General features: G+C 36.9%; 1 protein-coding gene across 4 annotated transcripts in view; it reads left to right on the forward strand.

Moving 5' to 3' along the window:
- Positions 1-26,170, forward strand: part of mad1l1 (mitotic arrest deficient 1 like 1) — an 897,160-nt gene that overhangs the window by 245,277 nt on the left and 625,713 nt on the right. The gene's annotated exons all lie outside the window — the stretch shown is intronic.

A 26,170-nucleotide genomic window follows, 5' to 3' on the forward strand; every position in this document is an offset into this window, starting at 1 on the left:
TTATGGAAAGCAGTATTGATTAGATGAGAGGAAATGAGGTAGTGGGAAGCTAATGTGATGCATAGTACTGGGACAGACCAACTCGGCTGAAGAATTTGTTTCTTTGTCGTAAACTTCCGCGTAATAAATTATCTGAATTAGCTGTGATTTCACACATTAGGGAAAAAAAAGACTTTTTTTTTCTCTGTATAGGTTTGCCAAATGTTTTTCATGTTGCTAATACTTGGAAATATTGGAGCATTGACTTAATAACAAGCCATTTTTTGATTTTTGGATTTGTTTTTTGTGGAAGTTGAGTTTTGAGACAAATAACCTTTTTATTTGGGCAATCAACAAGCAGAATAGTTGAGATGGTACCTTACCATGGGGAGGTAATAAATATTGTACTACTTAAAGGTGAGATCAAATGGACTGAAGACTTGCTTCATCCAACTCTGTCTTGTATTTTGATACAATTGGGTTAAACTGCATTACAGCAAACTGACGATGAAAAGTTTCACATGTTGGTGATACATGCTTACATAATTACAATTTAAATTATGCTTTGTTACAAAAGTTTTTCAAAACAGTGCCAGTTAAGGAAAAGCCTATTCTGCGTGGTTTTCTGAAATCAGAAAATTTTACTGAAGGAAATATCTGAACATTTCCAGCAATCTCTATTGCTTTTATATTCTGGAGTCATGCTAGTTCACCTATTTGAGTTAATAGCTCTAAATTATGTTATCGTACTCCTTTCTTATATTTTTGGTGCCTTTTATTAGTCGTTTAATTCTTTCAACACTGATGGTTAAAACTATATGAAGTGCTTTACACTGACTACATAATAAGTGTGTTTATCACAGCTATTTTGCAGAAGTCTCTGCAATTTATGTATGCGTGTGATGTACTCAGCAAAAGCCTTGAATGATAAGTTGAGATGATAGCTTTTGTACTGAATCCAGAGTCAATTAATTCTTATATTATGACTGACAGAGTAAAATTTGTAATGATCTTTCCATATTTTGAAACTGAACTTGGAATGGTGTAAGCATTTTGGATTTCAATTGCTTGGCACATGGTACTTAATTAACATTCCACTATAAACTTCTTTTCTCCTACAGTATACTCGATAAGCTTACAGCAAAATATTTTGACTCAACGAAGTCCTGTCATTGACATGCACACAGCTGCATTCTCTCCCCTTCAGCTTCACCCCCAAGTTCTTGCAAGTTTTATTACTGAATACTTGTGCTGGACTAATTCTTCACTTTGCTGTCTATGTTGTGAGACTATCTGTCAGGTGAAGTAATTGTGTAAATTTAATCCAAATATTAGCCACCAGTTTTTGCTGTCCATTTTAAAATCTGAAATAGGTATTTAAGCAGGTCACTATCTACTACTTCAAATATTAGTTTATGAATTTAATACAGCCTTCAATTTTTATAAGAATCCTGAAATGCAGGTTTGAATTTACGTTAGTGGTAACTTTCGGACCAATGATCCAACTTCCTTCATTCACTCCATCTGTGACCTACAGTGGCAGCAATGTGTACCATGTGTAAGATACACTATAGCAACCCACCAAGGCTGCTTCAGTAGCAGCTTCCAAACTGCAGCCTCTTCCACCTCGAATGATGAGGGCAACAGATGCATGACAACCCTACCACCTGCAGGTTCCCCTCAAAGTCTCACGCTATCTTGACTTGGAACTATACCACTGTCTCTTCACTGTTGCAGGGATTCTGCATTTCCTTTCCTAATAACATTGTACAAGTACTTATCCTCATGGATTTCAGTATTTCAAGAAGCATCTCATGCACCCTCCTTCCTCTCCGAGACAGTAAGGGATGATTCATCCCCAAACTCCATCAACAGACACATTGACCTGGACACCATATACAAACCACTACAGCTGAAACTGATACCCGGAAACGGCAAGAACATCCATCAACAGACACATCGACCTGGACCCCACATACAAATCACTGCAGCTGAAACTGACACCTGGAAGCATCAAAGCAGCGCTTCACACGAGGCTCCAACAGCACTGATGATGTTCCCTAGCCAGGGAACGAAATGTTTGCAGCAAAAACTTCCAGCTTGGCAAGCAGAACCACAACAGTAAGGGATGGGAAATAATTTCTTGGGTGATCAGTGATGTCACAACTTGTAATGTCTGAAAAATAAAATTCAGGATGGGTAGTGAGTTTATACAGGTTGGACTGGATGTTAGCGGCCAGTTTGGTAGATTTAGGTTGATTTTCAAGTTGGAAAAATTACTTTAATGGACAGACCGCCTGGCACGTTGTTTCCTTATACTCACTAATGATCCATGTTCTTTGGAAATCAAAGTTTGCATTATGTGTTGATTTGGTTTGTCACCTGAAATAGGGAAGAAACTTTTGTCCAGTTCTGTTATTGTGCATTTAATCTGTGATCTACATCAAAGTACTTTTACATCACTGATGTGTGTACAGTGAACTCCCACAGAATGCCAGAGCCAAGGTCAGGTCAAAGATCAAAATGGCAGATACTACCTCAGGTGGTTGAGCCAGCCAGGGCATAGTATACCACTCACTCCGGTATATCCAGCAACAGAGTACTGCTGCTGCACTTGGTAAACATCTTCCTTTAGGAGGACGTGCGAATATTGTGGAATAGGATGGGCAATAAATGCTGGCCCAGTCAGTGACACCCTCAGCCTCTGAGTGAAATAAAATAAAATAAATAGTGATGACAATGCAACTCAATTGGCTTCTTTATGTTAAACACATGTTGGAGCTTCTTGAGTCCACATTCTCCACAAGGAGCACCACCAGCTGATAGGTAATGATGCACTCCCACTAACAGAGGTCCTCAAATGAACCACACACCTGAAGTTCTGTAAGCCTCACTGAAAGTCTGTTTTTCCCAGTCCCTCTTGTTGATAGCACACTTGCCAGTTGATTGCCAGCATCAGCAACTGCAGCTTGGTAGCTGATCTAGGTGGTGGAGTCCCAAGTCTCAACCTTTCATAGAAAATCTGGACTACCCACAACCTATTGATTGTGGGTGGTCAGGGATGATGTGATTTATTGTCCAAGTGAAATATGAGAAACAGAAATTGTGATTCATCTAGGTCAGACCATTGCTCACACAGTGAACATCTGCCTGAGAGGTGCATCCCTGATCACATCATCACCTTATATGCTGTGTTAGCGAAAGAAACTTGAATGGATTGTTAACTTTAGTATCAGACAGTAACTACTTCCCCAACTGGAGGAAGAAACGAAGGGATGAACAAGAATTGCTGACCTTGCAAGTGACTCTTACATAACATATTTGAATAATTAAAAAAATACACTTTGCAGTGCTATGAGTACTCTTATTGCAACATCCAAGGCAATGGGAAATGGCCAATAAAACCTCAATCCCATCCGTAGCTTGAGACTGAATTTGTAGCTACCATGCTTCGAAATGGTGAAAGATCAGTGGGCTGAAGTTTATCATTGTTCAGTGTGAGAATGTGTATCATGTATCATTTATCATTCTCACATTGTTCTTTATCCACAAAGCCTGTTATTTCATATATCACTTGAGATCAAGTGGTCAAGTGACTTGCATCCAGAATTTCAGGATAATTGTCCATTTGCCAGTTAAATGCATAAAGTAGTGGACTGATGACAGTCCTTGTTTACATGGAGCTTTGTCACTACACCAGAGCTAGGTTGGCAGCTAACCAAGTAGGGATGGGGAAACTGATTCATGCCAAGAACTGGTTACTCTGATATGCTGTGCCATCTTGATCCTGTATTCTTTTATGGTGTAGTGTATTGATTGAGCATGGTTGTTGACCAGAGATACAAACCTTTCTGTACTCTCTCCATGGATACAGTATTTGGTTTTTCTCTTTTGATAGTGCAAAGTGTTGCACTGATGTACTTAGCTAGAAGTACTCATAATTGACAGAACAAAATGCTAGGCTGGGCTATAATTTCAAGTTGTGACCTTTGAAATATGAAAGAAAGACTATCCGTATTATTTCTGCTTCAAAATACCAGACATAAAGTGCATTTCTGGGGTCAGAAATTGTTTTTGCACCTGGCGGCTGAACATATGGTATTTAATGTGCCAGCTTTGTCAAATTTCCAATTAATTGATTGAGCGTACATATGGCATTGTTGAGACATAAATCACTTCAGCACAAATTTTCACATTAACCTTCTCACCAGCTGAGAAATGTTATGGGAGCCAACAAGCTGAGCGGAGACAAACTATGATGAAATAATACTGATGCTAAAATTAGTTGCAGTTCTGCATTCAAAGAGCAATCTAACATTCTATCAATAATCAAATTTCATATCTCTAGTGTCTGATTTTCGTTTGTTAAATTAGATGATTTTTTCCATTTCTCTGAAGATGAAGCCGCCAGGCCCACCTAAGCTACCTGGCCCAAGTGGCTACTCTACATATATACTTTTGAATAGTGAATATTTACAAACTCATTCAGCAGTGCAAAAGGGCATCATAGCTGGGCCCATCCAAGTCTTACTGAAATTGCAACTGTGTTTTGACAGTCATTAAAATTACATTAGATAGTCGTAGGGAAAATATTTCCATTTATAGAGGAACCAAAACCAAAGCCACAACAAAAAGATAATTACTAACCAAGTAATGAACTCAGGCAAACTTATTAATTCGAAAATAGCTGAGGATGTAGAACTTGCAGACATGTGGAATAGTTGAAACAAGTAGCAGATGTGTATTTAAGGGGAAGCAAGCAAAGGGAGTCATGCATCTAGCACTGTCAGCCAGATCTGCTGGAAGGGAATTGCTCACCACAGAGTAGGGTATATTTGAGCCTGTTTTGTGTGGGTTTCCTCTAGATCCTGTCACCTTGCATTACAGTGAAGTTCTACTAGAAGCTCAGCTTGGCTAAACTAATCGACAACCCTTTGTACACTGACCTGTGAATGCATATGGGCTGCACGGTGACACCCAGTTGGACCTTGTCAAACGAAGGAATAAGAGATAATACAGTGAATCTGCAGTCCACTGGAGGAAAACCTCTTGGAGTGGAATGTATGAGGAGGAAAGTTAATCAGAGAGAGCTTTCTCAACCTGCACTGAGTTTGTTTTGTTTCATCTCTCTTGGCCAGCTAAAAATCTCCCTGATGTGGAAGCTTTTTCTGTATTCTGTGTCTGCAGAGGTTATTGTTGTCAGCTTCATAGTTACAAATATTTTATCTCCAGCATATGAAGATTCTCGTAGTCCTGTAAATCAAATAGAAAATGAAGATCTTTTCGTAGTTCCTATGGAATATGACTAGTTGATTTCATAGGCCTTGGGGAAAATCATAATTTCAACTCAGATTGCATTGATGGTTCCACGTATGAAACTCCCAGTTTTTACATCAGCTGATGGAATTTGAATATCAATAGATCATAATTTATAGAACAATGATCACCTCAGGAAAGACCTACTTGCACGAGAGGATGTGAAATGGAGCATCACTTGACCAGTTGCTGGAATGAAAGATTTATTAGTGAAAGGATATGAGGAGAAATTGAGTAGATGAGATTGGATTCCCTGGAGTTTAGCAAAATGAGTAGTGATTTAATTGAAACATACAGATAAGTTCTGATCGACTTGACAGGATGGATGTTATGAAAATATTTTCTTGGGAATCTAAAACACATGGTCACATGCTGGCCATTAAGGATTATGATGAACTTTTTTTTTCATTTATGAATCTTCGTAATTCTCTGGCCCAGAGAACTGTTGGTATTCAAACATGACATTAGTGATAATTTCTTATATACTTAAGAAAAATCGAATGGTTAAAGAGATAGTGTTGAAAAATAGATTTGAGATTAAAATCATCATAATTCTGTTCAATAGTGGAGTAGGTTGAAAGCCCAATTTATGTTTTTCTGTGAGGTTAAGTAAGAAATGTTCAAAATAGAAAATGTTAATTTTTTTTCAACAGCAAAGAATTTGAGTTGGATCAGTAAATTCCACAACTTTCTTTTTGCTCTCATAGAATCATTGCGTCAGTCAAAAACAAAGGGATAGATATTGGAATCTTACTTCTTCCAGGCTAATGTAGTGCAGTGTGATAAATAATAAGTGTTAACTAAATGAGGATGCATTTATGGCTTGGGGCTACTTTAGATCTTTAACTGCATGATTTTAGTTGAGCTGAGACAGGAGGCTGATTACAGCATTAAAACACAGCTTGAATGTGAAGTTCCATATTAGTTGAAATCACAATTCAATAGAGACAGAATATTGCATATTTGATGTTGCAAAAATGGAAGTTTTGTTCTTAAATTTAGCATACTCATTTCTTTCGCACTGATTCTTATGATATGGTCGCCCAAAAAAAGATTTTTTTTCACTTTATTGTAAGCTTTGATACCCATATGTTAAAGAAAGGCATTGGTCTATACAGTACTTTTCAGAGCTGTAAAATGTCCCAAAGTACTTTGTGTTTTTTTGTACTTTTGAAACAAAGTCGCTCTTATAATACAGCAGGCAGTTTGCACACAGCAGGCTTCCACAAACAGCAGCATGAAAATGACCAGATAATGCAGTTTAAATCCATATGAACATTTGAAATATGAGTAGAAGTAGACCATTTGACTGCTCTAGCCTGCTGTTTTATTCAATAAGTTCATGGCTGACTTTGTTGTTTTTTGAATTGCGTATCATCTGTCCTGATGACTTTTGATTTCCTAGCATAATCGAACTCAAAATTACCTCTGTCTTGAGATATTTAATGACGCTGCCTCCTCCACTTTCTGGGGCAGAGAATTCTAAAGTTGTTCACAGAGAAAAAAAATTAATCTCTGTCTGAAAGGGTGATTTCTAATTTTGCAACAGAGATCTGAATTCTGGATTCATCTGCAAGAGAAGTCATCTGGTAAATCTCCTTTGAAGTGTCTCTGACCCATTTACAACAGTTCTGAAAAAGAAACGAAAAGTGCGCACCATATTCAAGGGGTGGTTTCACCCGAACCATGTATAATTAAAATATAATTCTATTACTTTTTGGTTCGGTGCTGCACCTGCATACTAACCTCTTGTGTTTCATGTACCAGAATACCAAGGTGTATCTGCATCTTGGATTTCTGATTCATTCTCTGTTTAAGTAATACTTTGCTTTTGTTTTTGTTCTTCCTACCAAAATGAGCAATTTCATTTTTTCCCATATTGTACTCCATCTGCCAGTTTTTGCCCACTCATTCATTCAACCTGTCTATAGCCGTCTGCAAATTCCTTCTGTCTTCATTCTATACTTTAAAACTACCTTTGTGCAAATTTATCCACCATGCCTTCACTCTCTTCATTTAAGGAAAAGCTGAGACCTGAGCGTAGATTTCCCACAGGACTCATGCTAGTGACATGTTATCAATCAGACAACGAACGTTTATGCCTACTTTGGTTTCTGCCAGTGAACCAATATTATTTTTGTGCTAATATATTGTCCTCTATGCCATGAGCTTTTCCTGCACTCACCTTTGATAAGGTGCTGTATCAAATGTCTTCTGGAAATCCAAATATTTGTCTACCATTTGCGGTTTATCCGTAGTGCATGACACTCTGTCAAAGAAGTCTAATAAATTAGTTAAATGTGATTTCTCCTTCACAGAATCATGCTGACTCTTCCGATTCTCTTTCATTTTCTAAGTTTGCAACTGTAAGATCTTTAGTGAGCCATTGTAACTCCTTCCCCAGGGCAGATGCAAACCTAATGAACCTGTAGTTCCTTGCTCTGTGCCTTGCTGCTTCCTTGAATAGTTTTGTTCTATTTGCTACTTTCGAGGTTGATTGAAAGCAAGTCAAAACTGTAGATGTTATGGACAAGGGACATTCTCTTTGTGATGAATAGTGTAAAAGGATATTGTTGGGTTAGATAGAATATTGTATTTTAATTGTTTGAAATGTTTTGAATTTTGTTGTCTGTAAATGGGTTTATTTGATTTTTTTCTTGTTGTTTTGAGTAATAAACATATGTCTTATTGTTAGGCCAGATCTGTTGCATTGAGTGCTTGTGTTTCAATGAAAGACCACCTTATTCATTTAAAAATAAACAACATATGATCTATGAAGCCAAATTTTAGACTGATCTGACTTTCTGCAATATTAACATCAGCTAGGATCATAATATTTTGGGCTCTTAAGGGATTTGAATTCATCGGATTTAAGAGGGATCTATGTCTTTTCATTTTAAAATAATGAGTAAGTTGAATGTTCTAGACACTAGTTGGCTATGTTATGATACCTCTCCAGATTTGATGATGGCTTGGATTTGCCAAGAAGTTTCCAGGGCTGAAGATATATTTGTGGATTATTTGAAACCTTTGACTAAAGCTAAACCGAGAGTGTCCACAGACAAATTGGAGTTAGAAGTAAAAGCAGGATGTCATAAGGATGGAATTCTTGAAGTGATTATCCAACCTTTAGAATTGGAAGAAAGGAAACTTGAAAATGGGGTGTCATAGCTGCAATTAGCTAAGACACAATTAGAAATGAAAAACTGAAATTGGGGGAGAGAAAGAGAAATGAAAAGACTTGAATTGGAAGAGAGAAAAAAGCAGAGGGAGGTGGAATTAATTAAACTATCTTCAATGAGACAAGAAATTAGAGGGCACGGGCATGGCCATGAAACAGCTTGAAGCAAAGGAGGATGGGAGAGATAGTTGTTTCAGAGACAGGTAGAGGGATCCCAAAGTAGTAAAAAAGGTGTAGTACTAAAAAGTGGTATCCAAAAATTAGCATGCTTCCATTGTAATAAGACAGGATATAGCCAAACCAGTTGATGAAAGTTAAATGGGAGGCAGATTACAGAGATGTCTCAGCGATCTTCAGATAAAGGGGCATCAGGAAAGGGAATAGGTATTAAAACTGTAGTGGTCGTACAAAAGGAACATGTTTCCTAAGCATCTATCAGAAGGGAGAGATGGTCCAGTACAATCAGGAAAATTGTGTTTCAAAAATCGATAAGGAGAAACAGACAAATGGGCATTTGTCTCTACGGTGAGCTCTTTACATATGCTTCCAATCAAGGAAGTAAACCAATAAAACGCTGGCTGGTACTATTTCTCTTTTAGCAGGGTTAATGGAGAAGAAAATGCATGGTGGAGTTGGATTAAAGAGTGGCTTAGTAAATGGAGAGGTTATAGTGGCAGTAATGAATCAAATTTGAAAGGAGACATTTTGATTTGGGAAATGACCTGCAGGTTGGAAAATATTGACCTCACAAAGGATGTAGAACAACTAGTGGCGGTAAAATAAATTAAAATATTACAGGTGGAACATTCTGGATTACTTCCTGACCATGTTGTGACTAGATCTCAGGTCCATAGAATTAGACAAGAAGATAAAGTAGTTCATGAGGCATAGAGCTGATTTGTGAATTCTGGTCTCCTCAGAAGGTCCAAGACAGCAGTCTACAGTGAACCCTGTTTTTATATCTTTTTAGATGGTTTTCTGGAACATTCTACCATTCTGGCCAATCAGGGAGACTCACTTAATAGTTTGAAACCGCATCAATCATTTGGATGGCAATCTACTGTTTTTTTTTGTATAGCAGGACCTGGTACTTTTCTGTCTGGACCTTCCTTTATTTGGTAGGTAGATTGTTGGGGATATGTCTGTCCAGATAACTATTGCCTTTTACATTATGCAAATGTCATTTGCACCTATGTTTGCACTGTATCTGGTGTGACTTTACTTGGCCATTGAACCCAGCATCCCTTGTTCTTTGGCCAAGTCAGTCTATCTGTGTTTTAGCAACCAGGTAGCTCAGTACTTTCACAAAAAATTGATGCAGTAATGATAGTGGAAAAGTTAGTTCAATGTTTAATGAGATATGGATTATTGAAAGAAAGGCAGCCATTTCACGGTTCTGATTTTAAAGTTACAAATATTTTAAACATTGAGTAGTTTGTGACTAAAACAATTTGCATCTTCTGTTTCTTCCCCACTATCTCAAGGCAGATTAGAAAAGATGACATCCACGTTTGAAGGCCATGATTAGAGCTTATTAGATGATTAGTGGAATATGCTTTTGATTGTGCTCAGGGAATTCTCTTGTTACTATTTGGTATTAGAAGCAATTCTGAGGTAATCCACTGAATTTAGTCCTTTTGAACTAATATGAAATAACTACTTAAATCGATTTAAAGAAAAAAAATTGATAAACCAAAACTCAGAAACTAATCTTCCAGACTATGTCTGGAATTTTAGAAAAAACTGACCAAAACATCTGATTTGGCTAAAAACCATTTGAAGAATGCTCAACAAACAATGAAAATTGGAGCAGATAAAAAAATCAAATTTTGAAATTGTGTTGCTGGAGACCTGCCTTTTGGATTCTGTGAATTCAATGGTGAGTCACTGAAATTAAGTTCACGAGATCTTAGCAAATCATAAAAAAGACTCAATGATGTAAATTATACAATGCATATGCCTAATAGGAGTGAGAATTAATGAGTACATAATATTAACATGTTAAGTAGATATTGGCAACTTCTGTTGAATAATAAAGCCAAAGAAATTTTGTCTTTTCTAACTCTGCATGTATTTAACAATGTAAGTTATACTGTTTGGACTGAAAAATGTACCAAGTTTCTAATTAATTAATCCATGAAGTCATTGAAGAGTTGTGTAACTGTTGTTGGCACTGTTGTTATTCGTAGCCAAGCCTGGAAAGAGCATTTACACCAATTGACTGAACTGTTTGGCTACAAACAGCCAATTTCGTTATAAATCTGGCTAGTAGTGAATTTGCCAGTGCTAAAATGACTATTTTTAAGTCCACAATGTGGTCCATGACCAAGTAACACCCAGAGAAGTGAAAGTAAGGACTATTTGATTTTTCTCTGCTGCGAACAAGTTATGAAATTTTATGAAAGGACTTAATTGCAAGTTATTTTGAACATCAGCACTTTTGTTATACCTTTAAACAAATTTGTTGAATGAAGGCATAAAATGTGAATGGACCTAGGAGTGCCAGAGTTCCTTTGGAAATTTGAAGGCTGTGCTGGCACCAAGATATAAGATGATGTTCAACTTGGCTGTTGACGCCATGATATTGGTGTGGGAACTGTAGTACTTTAAGATGATGAGATGGGGATGAAAGGCCTGTCAGTTGTTCTTCAAAGAAACTAACCGCATGATAAAGAAAATATTCAACAATGAAAAATAATTAATTTCGTGTTGACTCCACATCATTTTGAAGTATACATCAGCAATAATATGAAATTAACTGTTATTTATACAGATCACAAATCTTTGATTTTCTTGCAAAATCTAGGACAAGAATTTAGCATTGTTCTGTATTGCTTTATTGTCCAATTGTATAATTTGAAAATTATTCATCTAACTGAAAGAACAAATGTTATTGTGATGTATTATCAAGAACAGAAATGACAGACATAATGCTGAGGTACCCATGAACCAATGTAACATACGGTTACTTTTTGACTCATTATGTGTTTAATATCCATATGTTACACCTCTTGATATGACTTTGAAATAACGTTAAGATAGTTTTTGATAAGTAATGCAACTGCCTCTTGATGCACTTTTTCTCTGGGAGGAGATGTGATGTAATGTGTATGATTTGATATATATTTGATTGTCATTTGTATTAGAGTATGAAATTGAACATTTCGCATGATCGTCTTTGACTGAGTGTATGAGGGGTTTTTAATGATTATCTTGTCATTATTGCTGGAGCCCTGGTATTTTTAACCAGTATACGAAAGTTTCTGGAATTCTAGTGAGAATTTGTTTGCATTGAGAGAGTTCTACCTGTTCACAATAAAAATGGATGAGTGTTAGACTACAGTCAGTCATGAGAATCAAGAATTTATTCTTCTTGCTTTGGGGAAACACCCAAAAACTTGGATTTTTTTTTGGTTTAATTTTGTAGATGTCATGGTTGAAGGTGGATGTATGAAACCATTCTCCTAGAACAAGGAGATAGTTGGAAAAGTTTGAAGTGAGTTACTTCAGTGTAAAGATTTCAATTTGAAAGTTCGAATGCAGAGGTGTTTGGTTAGAATCCTGAATTTGTAATTGGAAGCTGAGACGGTCTCGATTCAGTTGTGTGAATGCTCAGAGAAGAGACCATCTGTCTCTTAAGACTGAGAAGAGAAAACAACAGTTAAGTCAAGCCTGCATATTGGGAGAAAAATGTTTTCACTGCTGTTTGGGTGTGTAAAGGGTTGCTGTTGGGATAGATTGAATACTGTATTTTATATACCCTTCCAAAATCTTTCAAATTGTATTTCATGTAAATAATTTGATTTGTTCAATATTATCTTTTCTTTTGCATAATAGACCTCTGTTTTAATGTTCAAAGCAGACTTCAGATTTGGAGCATTTTGTTTAAGTGAGAGTAAAGAGACGAAGTATGATCTGTCAAGCCAGATTTCAATGTGGGATCTGGTTTGACCAGTAACAAAAACAACTGGGATCACAAAAGTTTTCCAGTTTTTGAATGCAATCCATCAATCTTGAAGCAGGCTATCAGTTCACTTTTGGCTCCTTGTTGGCTTTGAGATAATGCAGAATCTTTGTGACTCTTCAGTTTTGTCATTATCCATATAAACGAGCTCCAGTTATTATGACTCCGTTCAGTAATTATATTGTCTATCATAAACTTAATATCCTTTTTAACTTAAGCTAATTTCCTTGGATTGAGTCTGTAAGGTTATTGTTATGTAGATAATGCCTTCCTCTACATTGCCATCACATATTGCCTTTTCTGAACATTCTCATAAAACAATTTATGTTACCTTTGTAAGTTACAAATATCCATTCTTTTTAAAAGGTACTCCACGAGGTGGCAGGTAAACATTACTTGCCGTTATAAATAAGTTATGTTGGGATGTTTCACCATCTGTTTTGATTCTTTGACTTGATGGAGTTCAGAAGACCTTTGTGGTAGGATTTTTATTTCTAAGGTTGACCTGGAATGTAAGTGTGAACATAGCAATAATTATGGGTATGATTGAAATTTTCAAATTTTAACATGTTCAGTAGCCTTGTCTTATATGTTAATGCCACCTATATCTCACCATACAATGCATCATATTAATGCAGGTGGGACCTGCACTATATGTTATTAGATTTTAAATGCTGTGCATCTTAAGACCTTGATATGTGGGCCCATTTTTTATTTTGCAACCAAATGATGGGATTTCCTTTTGTCAAATTTGACATCCAAATTAAATATCAGCAGTCCAAACATGGATCATGAATTCAACCTCTGGACCCTCTGTCCTAATAATGCGCTGTAATGCCAACACAAGTGGAATAACTTCTGTGTCATTATGCATTTTCTATTTTTTTGCTATACCAACCAGACAGGTCTCTGATTGTATAGATCAGCTTGAAAATGAGATCTTTGCTGACTAATTTACTTCTTCATGGATTCTTAGCCATTAGTTAGAGTAACATTCTACTAGTAATGAGATATTTGTAAGCAGCACAGGAAACCTATCATTTTGTTCAGAGCACTCAGCAAAGTAAACCATGTAAATCAATGGGCTTGAAACAACTGCCTGTGGCTGAAGATTACTTATTATTATGTGACAGAAATATTTGCAGTTGCAGAAAGCTTTATTTAAATTTAGTCCCCTTACATTGTGGGTTATAAAGAAAGGTTCTCAGTCGGACCACTAGCTAGTTTTTAGACTTTCATTTACCATGGTAAGTTTAAGGAAGTTAAAGCTTTTACTTCACACAAGAAACATACACTTCAAGAGAATTGGATTGAGGCCTTTAAAATAAATTACACTAGGTAAGAATGTCATAGTAAATAATATACATGCAGAGATAGGTTATTTGTAAGGGAGAATTGTGGACCACTGGAACAAGTTGTCAAAAACTGTGTTCACCTGCTATGTGCATGCAGGAGCTGAATGAATTTTTGAGATTAGCCAGCATGACTGTAAATAGGAAATAGCTATTTATTAAGAGTTAGTGTAACTGTGGACTCCTGCCTTTTGGGTCAGGAAAGAATTTTCCAGTGTTGCTTTGCTCAACTTTTGTCGTCTCTTTTGCCCATCTTAGGATTATGTGCGGAGAACAAAACAACACAGAACTTGCCTTTTGTCTGCTCTTCCATTGGAGTGGTGTTGCAAATTGATTTCTTGAGGCAGTTTTGATTTACAATTTCTAGAGCCTTATTAGTTTTATTGCTCTCTGAAGGGAAAAGAGATGTTATCCACTGATGTTATCCACTTAGCTGTGGCACAAAAATATATTAAGGTTGGATGTTTCTTACTTTGTTAGTTTAATTCTTATGAGGAAGGCTCATGATATGATTCTATTTTTTGCAAATGTGACTCCAATGTTTACAGAACTATGCGTAGCTTTAAGCTACACTTAATAAACTGTGTATTAAGAAAGGGATTTTAGTTTGGAGTTCTGAGTGTGGTACTGGGTTGCCTGGAAAGTTGTTTACGTGCATTTGTTAAGACTGAACAAAATCCTTGAGGAAAATACAATAGAGTCATAGAGATGTACAGTCATACAGCATGGAAACAGACCCTTCGGTCCAACCTGTCCATGCCGACTAGATATCCCAACCCAATCTAGACCTACCTGCCAGCACCCTCCAAACCGTTTCTATTCATATACCCATCCAAATGCCTTTTAAATGTTGCAATTGTACCAGCCTCCACCACATCCTCTGGCAGCTCATTCCATACACGTACCATCCTCTGCGTGAATAAGTTGGACAGTGTAATATAGTTAATACTTTTTCCCTTTTGTGCATCACAAACATTATTAGTTTGCAGCTCAAACAAAAGAGCTGCAAACAATTTATTAACAAAACAGTAACTTTGGTAGCACAAAATTAAACAACAAAGTAATCTAATTGGTGTCTATGAATAAACACAATAATCTTTGTTTTCTGGACAATTTACACAAAAGATAGACAGACAAGCAAACACAGTTAAGGGATAAATAAAAGAACAAACCTGGCCAGATTGCTTAGGCAGTTTTCACAATATGTTATTCCATAGGCATAAATGATGGTTTCTTGGTTGATCTTCTGAAGACGTCTATCAAGACCACCTTTTCCGCTCATTTAGAGGAAGTCAGTTTAGTTTCTACTCTTTGCACCTCCAGCTGATAATGTAATTTAAGGCAGGAGGCTTTCAGAACTTCATACAGTTGTATCAACAGTGAAACTCCTCCAGTGAAAACAAAGTCCAGAAAACACCATCTTAAACCTAGTCCAAATCTCTGGCCTCTCCCTGTCAGGTTGACTGTACCCCCTGTTGTGGTTCTGTTCGCTGAGCTGGGAGTTTTTGTTGCAAACGTTTCGTCCCCTTTCTAGATGACATCCTCAGTGCTTGGGAGCCTCCTGTGAAGCACTTCTGTGCTGATTCCTCCGGCATTTATAGTGGTTTGAATCTGCCTCTTCCGGTTGTCAGTTGCTGTCCGCTGCAGTGGCTGGTATATAGGGTCTAGGTTGATGTGTCTGTTGATAGAATTTGTGGATGAGTGCCATGCCTCTAGGAATTCCCTGGCTGTTCTCTGTTTGGCTTGCCCTATAATAGTAGTGTTGTCCCAATCGAATTCATGTTGTTTGTCATCTGAGTGTATGGCTACTAAGGATAGCTGGTCGTGTCGTTTCGTGGCTAGTTGGTGTTCATGGATGCGGGTTGTTAGCTGTCTTCCTGTTTGTCCTATGTAGTGTTTTGTGCAGTCCTTGCATGGGATTTTGTACACTACGTTGGTTTTGCTCATGCAGGGTATATAGACCCTATATACCGGCCACTACAGCGGACAGCAACTGACAACCGGAAGAGGCAGATTCAAACCACTATAAATGCCGGAGGAATCAGCACAGAAGTGCTTCACAGGAGGCTCCCAAGCACTGAGGATGTCACCTAGAAAGGGGACAAAACGTTTGCAAGAAAAACTCCCAGCTCGGCAAACAGAACCACAACAACGAGCACCCGAGCTACAAATCTTCTCACAAACTTTGACTGTACCCCCATTCAACACCTGCCATTTGCTGAGAAGTAGGTCTCTTCTGCACTTGCTGGAACCAATTCCATGTACCGATTGCATTAATGCTGACATCTAATATCTGCTTAAATAATTTGAAAAGAAAGGTTGGAATTTTTAATATATTATGTTGTTTAATGGGAGCTATTGTAGGTCAGCAAGCTTAGGATTGAAGTCTGAATAAAGGCACAATCAGCAGAAATATAAATGACCTCACATTTACAAAGGGTAGACTGTGGGAGGCTAATTACTTTAGGAAGATATGCAAGATTGCTGCACTTTTAGCTCACAAGTTTAACTCGTGGAATACCAAATTGCCTTTCCTGCAACTAAGAGCATTTTGAAAACCCATGTCAGGTTGTGAAATTGAATTTTAAAGGCATTACTCAATTACTCAAACATCTAATGCTACGGTCATTTTTTTAAAGATTAAAAAAACCATCCCTACTGCTCTGCAATGTCTTATGTCTTGCAAGTGAGAAAGAGTGCAAAAGGAAATTTAATTTTTCATTTGCTTTGGTAAAGTGTCTGAGAGTCCTTAAATTATTAACGTTTGATTGCAAATTACTTTTCAACAAGTTGTACTGAGTTTTGGTAGATCTTTAGAAATGTATCTGTACTGTTGAAGAAAATTTTTGTTTTATGAATTGACAGCCTTGATAATGTCTTCTGCATACCAAAATGCATTGGTGATACACTTCTGATAAGATTAGTTTTATCTCTCTAAATTGGAATTTGATGAAGCAATGATCACTCTCTGCCATACTGTTATGAACTGTTTGAAAAGCTGCTTTCTTCTATTAACATTTGTTCATGTATTCCAACCAGAAAACAACTCCATCACCAAAGATAATAAAAAGCCTAATAATAGTCATTGTAAGTCGAACAATCTGTTCAGGAACATGACATCGGTCTGTTAAGACAAATAGATTTTTGTCTGTCTGGGATAGATCACTTGTGATCTTGTTGAATGGTGGTGTAGGTTTGAGGGGCCAATTGGCCTGCTCTTGCTCCTATTTTGTATGTTTATGTGTTCAAACCCATGGAATACAGAAGAATGTGGTGAGTTATCCAAAATTGGTTTGGCAAATGGAATCAAAGGGTAATGGTTGATTAATGTTTCTTTGAATGGACAACATGTTACAGTGATATTGTATGGAGGTCAGTTTTGAGTCCCTTATTGTTTGTGACATATATCAATAATTTACATTTAGAAGTGGGAGGCATGATGGGAAATTTGCAGCCAATACACTACTTGTTCAGGTAACTGATGTTGAAGAGGATGGCTGAAGACTGCAAAAAGAGGTGACAGTTGAGTGGACTGGAAAATCACAATGGAATTCAGTCCAGAGAATTGCAAGGGTACGCATTTGGGGAGGGGAGTCAGAGTAAGGGAATGCACATTAAACATGAGGATGTTGAGAGGAGTAGAGGATGTGAGAGATCTTTAATGCATGTCTCTAGGTCCCTGATGATGGCAAGACAAGTAGATAAGGTGATAAAGAAGGCTTGTGGCTTCCCATCTTTGGGTGAAGTATTAAATACAAGAGCAGAAATATAATGGTGGAACTATGTAAGGGATTGTTTAGGCTGGGGCTGGAGTTTTGTACAGTTCCAGTCCCCATATTAGAAGAAGGATATAATTGCTGTAGAACTATCACTGATGAGGTTTACAAAATTGTTGGTAAGGATTGAATTTTGCAGGTATGAAGAAAGATTTGATAGGCTAGAGTTGTTTTCTTTGAAACAAAGGAAACTGAGATGTTACTTGTTTTTATTCATCATGACATGAGACATTGCGGGCCTACCCAGCATTTATTGCCTATCTCTATTTGCCCCGAGGGCAGTTAAGTGTCAACCACATTGCTGTGGGTCTGGAGATACATATGAGCAAGACTGGGCGAGGATGGCAGTTTCCTTCCCTAAAGGGCATTAGTGAACCAGATGGGTTTTCCAACAATTAGCAATGGTTTCGTGGTCATCATTAGAGTCTTATTTCCAGATTTGTATTGACTTCATATTCCACCATTAGTCATGGTGAGATTCGAACCAGCATTCCTAGAATGTTACCTGGGTCTCTGGAGTAGCAGTCTTGTGATAATACCATCAGACCATCATCTCCCCTGTTACTTACAGGTGTTCAAAATATTGAGGTGCTGGGAGTGGACAGCAAAAACCACTTTCCTTAGTGGAGAGATTATTTACTAGAGGACACGGGTTAAAGGAATTGATGAATGATTTGAGAGGAAATAAGAAAAATATTTTCATTCAGAGGGTGGTGGGTATCTGGAATTCACTGACTAGTTTGATTGAAAGGAAAACCCTCAACTCATTTAAAAGGAACCTGGATCTTCACCTCAAGTACAAGAACCTGCAAAGCTACATATCAGGTGCTGGGTAGTGGGATTAGAATGGTGGGCTAATTTATTCAGCCTGTGTAGACATGATGGCTGAGTGGCCTCTTTCGATGTAGAGTTATAGAATCATGTAGCATGGAAACAGATAATTCAGTCTAAGCAGCCCATATCAAACATAATCCCAAACTAAGTTCATCACATCTCTCTGCTCCTGATCCATATCCCTCAAGACCTTTCCTATTCATGTACTTACCTAAATGTCTTTGAAATGTTGTACCAGAACCCTTAGGTCCCTTTGTTCTACAGTACTACAAGCAGTGGTTCTACCTGTGAATACTTTTCTCCCTTCCCCAAAATGTTGCATGTTTTACATCTGAAAATCAAAATTCTTATTGAATAATATATTGACATTTATTTCAATGACTTAGATGAGAGTATAGAAAGCATGGTTAGTAAGTTTCTGGATGACATCAGATTAGTGATGTCGTGGACAGAGGAGGATGTTATCTAAGATTACAAAGAGATCTTGTTCAGTTGGGTCAGTGGGCTGAGGAGTGGCAGATGAAGTTTAATTTGGATAAATGCATGGTATACATTTTGGTAAACTAAAGACTTCTCCAATTAAAAATAGGGCCTTGGGCAGTGTTGTAAATCAGAGAGACCTAGGGATTCAGATATGTAATTCTTTGAGGATTGCATCACACAGGGTGTTTAAGAAGGCATTTAGCATGCTTGCCGTCTTTACTCAGACCTTTGAGTAAAGGAATTGCGACATTATGTTGATTAAGACACTACTGAGTCCTGTTTTGGAGTACTGTGTCCAGTTCTGATCTCCTTGTTATGGGGAAGTTATTATTAAGTTGGAGAGGGTTCAGAAGAGACTTACCAGGTTGTTGCTGGGAATTGAAGGTGGGTTATATGGATATTTTTACACAACAGTCAAAATATAGAAGGATTAAAGGATGTGGTTTTTATGTAGGACCGACCTATTTACAATTGTATATGATTTGCATGCAGGGTTTAAATATAATACTTTAAAATGACCCAAAACTAGGTGAAGTGTGAGGACAGTGCAAAATATCCTTCAAAGGAATTTGGAGATGCTAAGTGAATGGGCAAAAAATTTGCAGATTTAATGCAACGTAGAAGGATGACAGTTCATTAGCTTTGGTAGGAAAAGCAGAAGTACCGAAACAGAGTTTCTTGAAATGTTAAACCTCAAAGGAACATGTGTGTCCTGGTCCATAAAACACTGAAAGTTGAATACAGGTACAGCAATTAATTTCGAATGTAGATACTGTGTTGGCCCTGCAACTGCAATTGAGTATAAGAGTAAAGCTGTCTTACTGCAATTACTTAAAACTTGGTGAGATTGTGCCAAGAATATTGTATGCAGTACTGGTGGTCTTATCTCAGCAAAGCTTTGCTCGTCATAAAAAGGTTGCAGTGAAGGTTCACCATGTTAATTCATGAGATGGAGGAATTGATTTATGAGGAGAAATTTAATGGACTGGTCTACATTCTTCTGCATTTAGTACAAAGAGAAGGGCTCTCATTCAAACATATAAAATTCTTGCAGGAATTGACAAGGTGCATGAAAGGAGAGTTTAGACCCGGGACAAGATTGCACAGTAATAGAAGGCATATTAATATTAAGAGGAGGAGGAATTTCTTGACTCAGAAGTTGAATATTTTAAGTTCACTGCCACTGTGGTGGCCCGGTTGTTGAGTGGGTCAAGACTAATATCAATGGATTACTACATTTCAGAAGCATCTTTAGGGAAAGTGATGTTGAAATAGAAGATCTGGCAAGATCTCATTGAATTTCAGAGCTGACTGAAAAGGATGACTGGCTGAATCATGCTCCTAGGTGCTTATGTTCTTGTGTTTAGTGTATTGCATCTTAATCTGATATTGCTAAACTATGAAGTAATACCGACAATGTTTATTAGAGGCAATGTTTTCAATTTGTTTTTAGTTCGTATCTTCAGAACTCATGATTAACAATTGTAACTTGTTTCTACTTGTCAATTTTTAATGATATTTAAAGTAATTTTTTTAACTCTTAGCCCCTGCAGTTGTGGATGCCATTGCAACTTTACAGATTTGGAGAGGACTTTGGAAAGTTCATCCTAACGAAGACTGTTTCTGTTTGTCTTTCTAGCTATTTTAATATTCAGATTGTTATGGTCTTTGTTCAATTAATAATTGCTGAATACGTGCAATATATGTTTTGTTTGCAGTAACTCTTTGTACCACCAACTTAACCAATGTTGTTTCCTTTTTAAATTTATATATTATATTTGTTGTTGAAAGTTATGTATGGGACATGCCAAATCGTTAATTTTGAGGTTATTTTGTTGGGATTTTAGTCTGGAGGTCTTGTCTAGTAATATAAAGAATGTGAATCTGAGCCTATAATTGAAGCTTAAGAATTTGAATTCAGCTTAAAAATATCTGGAATTAATGTTTAAACATGAAGTTATGGGAATATAGTTAAAATGCAACTAATTCAGTCATCTTTTTAGAGAAGGAAATCTGAGACTCTTCCTCTTATTTTGACCCCTGTGACAGTGTCCAAGTCTGTCCCTGCTACTGCTTGTCGACTAACAAAACCTTCACTTGTATATTTCCTACCTCCAAATGCTCCAGATCAGTTTCTCACATTTATCTTATTTGGATTTGAGATCACTCACTTGACATCTTGAACTCCCTGAAAAGGTACTGGAGACAAAACTCTCAATTTGTTTGAAAAAGGTGGCTGCATCCCAACTAGTGTTAGCTGCAATGTTACAAATTAAATGTTGGAAAGTGGGATTAAACTGATTGTGTTTTTTTGTCTAATACAGACATGATGGATTAAATGGCCTCTTTCTGTGCTTTAAAACTTCTATGATTCTACTTGTATAACTCTGATGATTGTGCCCCTTCTTGCACCAAGTCCATTCATTCACCATTTCTGTGCTTCCTGATCTTCATCGCCTCTGGTTAAACAATTGCTCAATTTTAAATTCTCATTCTTGCTTTTGAATCTTTCCATCATCTCTCCTTTCCTTATTTCTGTATTCTTCTCTGGCTTCACAACTCTCCAAGATATCTATTCTGCTCTAATTTTGGACTCTTAAGCATCCTACTTTTAATTGCTGTATTGGTGACACCGCTTTCACCTGCCATTGCCCAAAGCTGTTAAATTCCCTCACTGAACTTCTGTCCCTCTCTTACAGCATTCCTTTCATAGCATTCTACCTGTGGCCAACCTTTGGTCACCTGCTCTTATGTCTCATTCTGTGATGTGGGGACAAACTTTGCTTATAAAACATGTGTAATGGGCTTTGGAATGCCTTGTTATGTTATAGTTCTGCTGCTTACGAGTTGCTGTTACTTGTTCTGTCAAATGTGATTAGCCACTGTCTACCCTGTGAAGTGACACTGTAAACTACTCATTGTATGGGCAGTAATAAAATTTAACAGAGATGCTCACATTCTGCAACTTAATTTTAAAATAAACACATGATAGTAGAAGCATTTGTTTTGCATTGGTAATTGTCTTTCATAGGCAGTTATTTGATGGAAGCAGATTTGACTGCATTTACTATTAATACCTTCGGAAAAGCTTCGGTATTCAATCTAAAGTGGCATGTGGTGGGGTGTGCATGCTTACCCTGTTTGTATCAACAATTTCCAGTTGCTTTTCAAATCACAGTACAGATATAGACTTTCCCACTGTTTACTCTGAATTAAGTTTTTATTTACACACCCACCATCCTTGGGGACCATAAGTAACAGAGTTTATTAGGCTGATAATTGCTGTCATGGTTAAACCTATTTGTAATGGAGGATACAGCACAGTCTTGTACTCCACAGGAAATATCAGTAGTTAGAGATTACATTACAACCCCTGATGTTATGCTTCAGGCTTCTGTACTAACCAGTAAATGCTAAATTATTTTTGTGGGAACATTGTTTAATATGCAAAGTAGTTATTAAACAGACCTCAGAAATATTGGAACTCAAACAATCATTTGAAAAATTTAAAACTTTGGAATGCTTAATCAGGTCATACGTGCTTGTGGACTGTCTATGGGAAAGTGCTGATTTTCTTTGAATTGATCTCAGTACTATTCAGGTACCAGTCAGCTCCTGATGATGAAAGTACAACATTTACTGTTTTGACTGCTGTGTCTTGTAGTTGTTGGATTTTGATGAGGAATTAAGAATAGGGGATTTTGAAGTATCAGTTGCATATCCGTTATTAATGTTTCTGCAGCTTTTGTCGAAAGCTTTGCTTCTACAATTCAGTTTGAGTTATTTATTTTAAAAGTAGAAGTTTATGACTAATATCAATTTAAGGATTTGCCAATAACAGGCTGTTGTATACATATCCTACAACTGGTGTGAATTGGATGCATAAAGCTTATTGACAACGCACGTTCATTTTTTGTGCTAAATATATTTGAATCTACAAATTATTTGTAACGAATAATCTGTATAACGCAAAATTGGAAATTGGGCTGGTGCAATTAGAACAATTAAAAGAAACCTGAATATGTATATGATTAGGAAAGGTTTAGAAGGATAGTCCCATTTGAATGCTGACAAATGGGACTAGGTTAATTCAGACTATCTAGTTGGCATGGCCGAGTTGGACCAAAGAGTCTGTTTCCATGTTGTATATCTCTGTTAATCTAGTGTTCAAAACAATGAATTTGTTCAATTGAATAGGAACATTTTGAATCAAAAGGTTAATTATGTGTTGTGGTTAATATAAATTTACAATTTAAAAATTACCATTTAATATCACTTAAGTACCTTCACCTATCATTACTGACACTGGTGGGTTCATATTATTGTGAATAGCTCAACGAATGAATCTTTGCAAAGGATCTTAAGATAGAAGAGATGATAAGGAAAGAAATGAGAATGGTTGAATTGAACATACATGTTTGTGGAACATATCCAAAATAGATTTCCAAATCACAATTATAGAAGGAAACAGGTGACAACTGGACGTATTTTTAAACTTGTTATTCTTGATGTGTATGAATGCTTGAAGCCAGGCAAATGCTTGCCTGAAGTTTGAGAATAAATGGGTGGTTACAAGCGAAACAGTTTGAAAATATCTACCGTGCTCAGATTGCTACCTTCCATTGTTTTGACTCTAAACCTTGCTACAAATAAAAGTACAATTGTTTTGTCAATGTTTTCAGTAATTAGCTCATATTGAGTAAATTTATTTATCTTTCTTTGGAAAAACTGTAGGGATTCCTTCATGAGAGGTGTCATGTGGATAGACATTGCATATTTCTGGCCTCAGGGACTCTTCTGTCTTCTGACTGGCTGAACATTCTGGTATCTTGCAGTGGACTAATTATTTGTGAAATGATTTGTTCAAGTTGGCTGCCGTGTTTAATTGCATTTGAAAATCATGCTGTTAATGAATCTGATGAAATGCCTGAAGTATACAGATGTGCTTAGGTTGCAGAGAAATTTCACCCAACTTTCCACATTATATAATTTTAGATTTTCATTCTTTATACTTTCCTGTTTTTTGTTTGTAAAACTTCAAACATCTTTTTTAATTATAGTTTTATTCTTGAACTTCAGTTGTAATATTTCATAGGATTTTGTTGGATTGCGAGGCCTTGGGTGAGTTCAAGTATGAAATATTTTAAAAACTGAAATAACTCAATGCTGTAAATCAGAAATAAAAACATCTGTTGCTAGAAAAGCTCAGCAGGTCTGACCGCATCTGTGCAGAGAAATCAAAGTTAACGTTTCGGGTCTGGTGACCTTTCCTCAGAACTGAAGAAGTATTTTGTTTGTGAGATGTCTTGTCCTGTGTGTCCAAAGAGAATTAGCTTATTTAGTCATATGAAGATTCACACAGGGATACATGATCCTGAATAAAAGTCATCCTCAAATTGTGAGATCGATAACCAAAATGATTTTCTAGGTTCAGAATATGATCAATGTCAAAATTGAATTATTAATGCAATAACAGGTGAAGTTTAACTTTGTGCATTAGTATTTTATATTGTTTCTGTCATGTTCAGTCATATATTGTAATTCATCAAATGCAAACTGCAATATACTTGTGCCAAACAAAGTAATTCCTATTTTCTACATCCTTATGTGATTGTCTGTAAACTTTTATACAATTGATTAGACCAACTACTAATGTAGTGAGTGAGAAAATTCATTTTCCAGTTAATTTTAAATTTTGATTTTGATTCATGGAATTGGGATTGCTATGCTTTAAACAGCTTCTGGTGTGTTTGATTAATTTCTGGAAGACAATTCCCTGGTCTCTACCTCTTACATTTCTGTCAACTGCAGAAAAGTTTTGTCCCACCTCAAATTGCTTCAATTTGTTTTGTTACTTTCAAGAATGTTTAATTTAGATATCAGCATTGATAGGAATTGAATTTTGAATTGAATGAATGAATTAGCTTTATTGTTGTGTACTCAAATGAGTAATGTGAAAAGTTTACAAGTCATCACATATGGTACCATGTTCGATACAAGGGTAGCTAGGTACAGATTCTTCAGTACAAGTTCTTCGGAAAAAAAGTTAGGAAATAAAGAGTCCAGCATTGCAGATTGTCCGAATAAATTAGGAAATAGAGACATAAAAGGGTCAGAACAATGTCTGTCCAATATTGTCCATGCTGACATCTGGCTTCCAGTCTGTGTGAGCCTAGACTTAAGACCATGATGGGCTTCAGCTTGAAGTTTTCAAGGTTGGGAGACTGCTCTGGAATCACTTCGAGACTGGGAGGCTATGTGGGCTGAAAGACCACTATGGGCCATTGGAAGACCACCATGTGGCTGAGAGACTGCCACATTCTACCAAGAGATTATCAAGTCAGCATGAGAGACCACCTAGCTGGCGTGAGAGACCACCAAACCGGGCTGGAAGGCTGCTATGTTAAGTGGCCTCTGAACTTTGTGGTGCCCTTGCCATTTTTTTAAAAAAATGGGTTCAGGAATTGTTTCAGGGATAAGGAAAAGAAAAATCTGATAAATCCTTGCACTGAGGGTATAGTATTAGTGCTGCACATATGGCTGAGAAATCATTATGTGCATTAAAGACTGTTTGTTTTTATTTTACTTATTTTCAATAGTTGGCTGAAATGGGAAAATAACTGGTTTAAAAATCAAGGATTGTGGAAGGGAGCAGTTGAAAGCAAGTAACCTGACACTTATTATAAATGCTGTTTTCCCAGGTTCAGGTTCAAACAGTAGTGGAAGGTTTGCAGATGAGCTAGAGCTGAGGACTGTGTAGAAATAATGATTACAGCAACACACAATTGATTGACATCTGGTCACTATTTTGAAGACGAATGACAAAGACCTCCTTCCTGCTATTAACTGTGATTGGTTCCCAATTTGCTGAACAGCTTGGTAGTGAGAAGCTGTGCAATCTCTGCAAGGCTAGGAGCTACCTCTTCTTTGCAGAAAAAATAGACTGTAATCCTGAAGAAAGCCAGTTTACTTTTTCTTCAGTTATTGTAAGCTGTGACTTTAAATTAAGTCCAAGACCTTTATCAGTGTGACCAATCACTGCATGCCTTTTATAAATCAGTAAAAGCATCTGACGAAGGAAGGTGAAGAAGCAGCATTCTGATCTCAGGAAATCCTATAAGCCTTCCCAGTTTTTCCAACTGCCCATAACATGCTATGTTTCTTCAGTTTTATGTCTACCCTGGGTGTAGGAGGTGTATTTATAAGGGGGGAGTTAGAGTTTTAACTCGTAGAGTTATATGTTGACAGTTCGTAGTTCATTCTGTTAATTAGAGTCTGTTTGTTT

Source organism: Hemiscyllium ocellatum, chromosome 20 (genome assembly GCF_020745735.1).
Source record: "Hemiscyllium ocellatum isolate sHemOce1 chromosome 20, sHemOce1.pat.X.cur, whole genome shotgun sequence".
Classification (NCBI taxonomy): Eukaryota; Metazoa; Chordata; class Chondrichthyes; order Orectolobiformes; family Hemiscylliidae; genus Hemiscyllium; species Hemiscyllium ocellatum.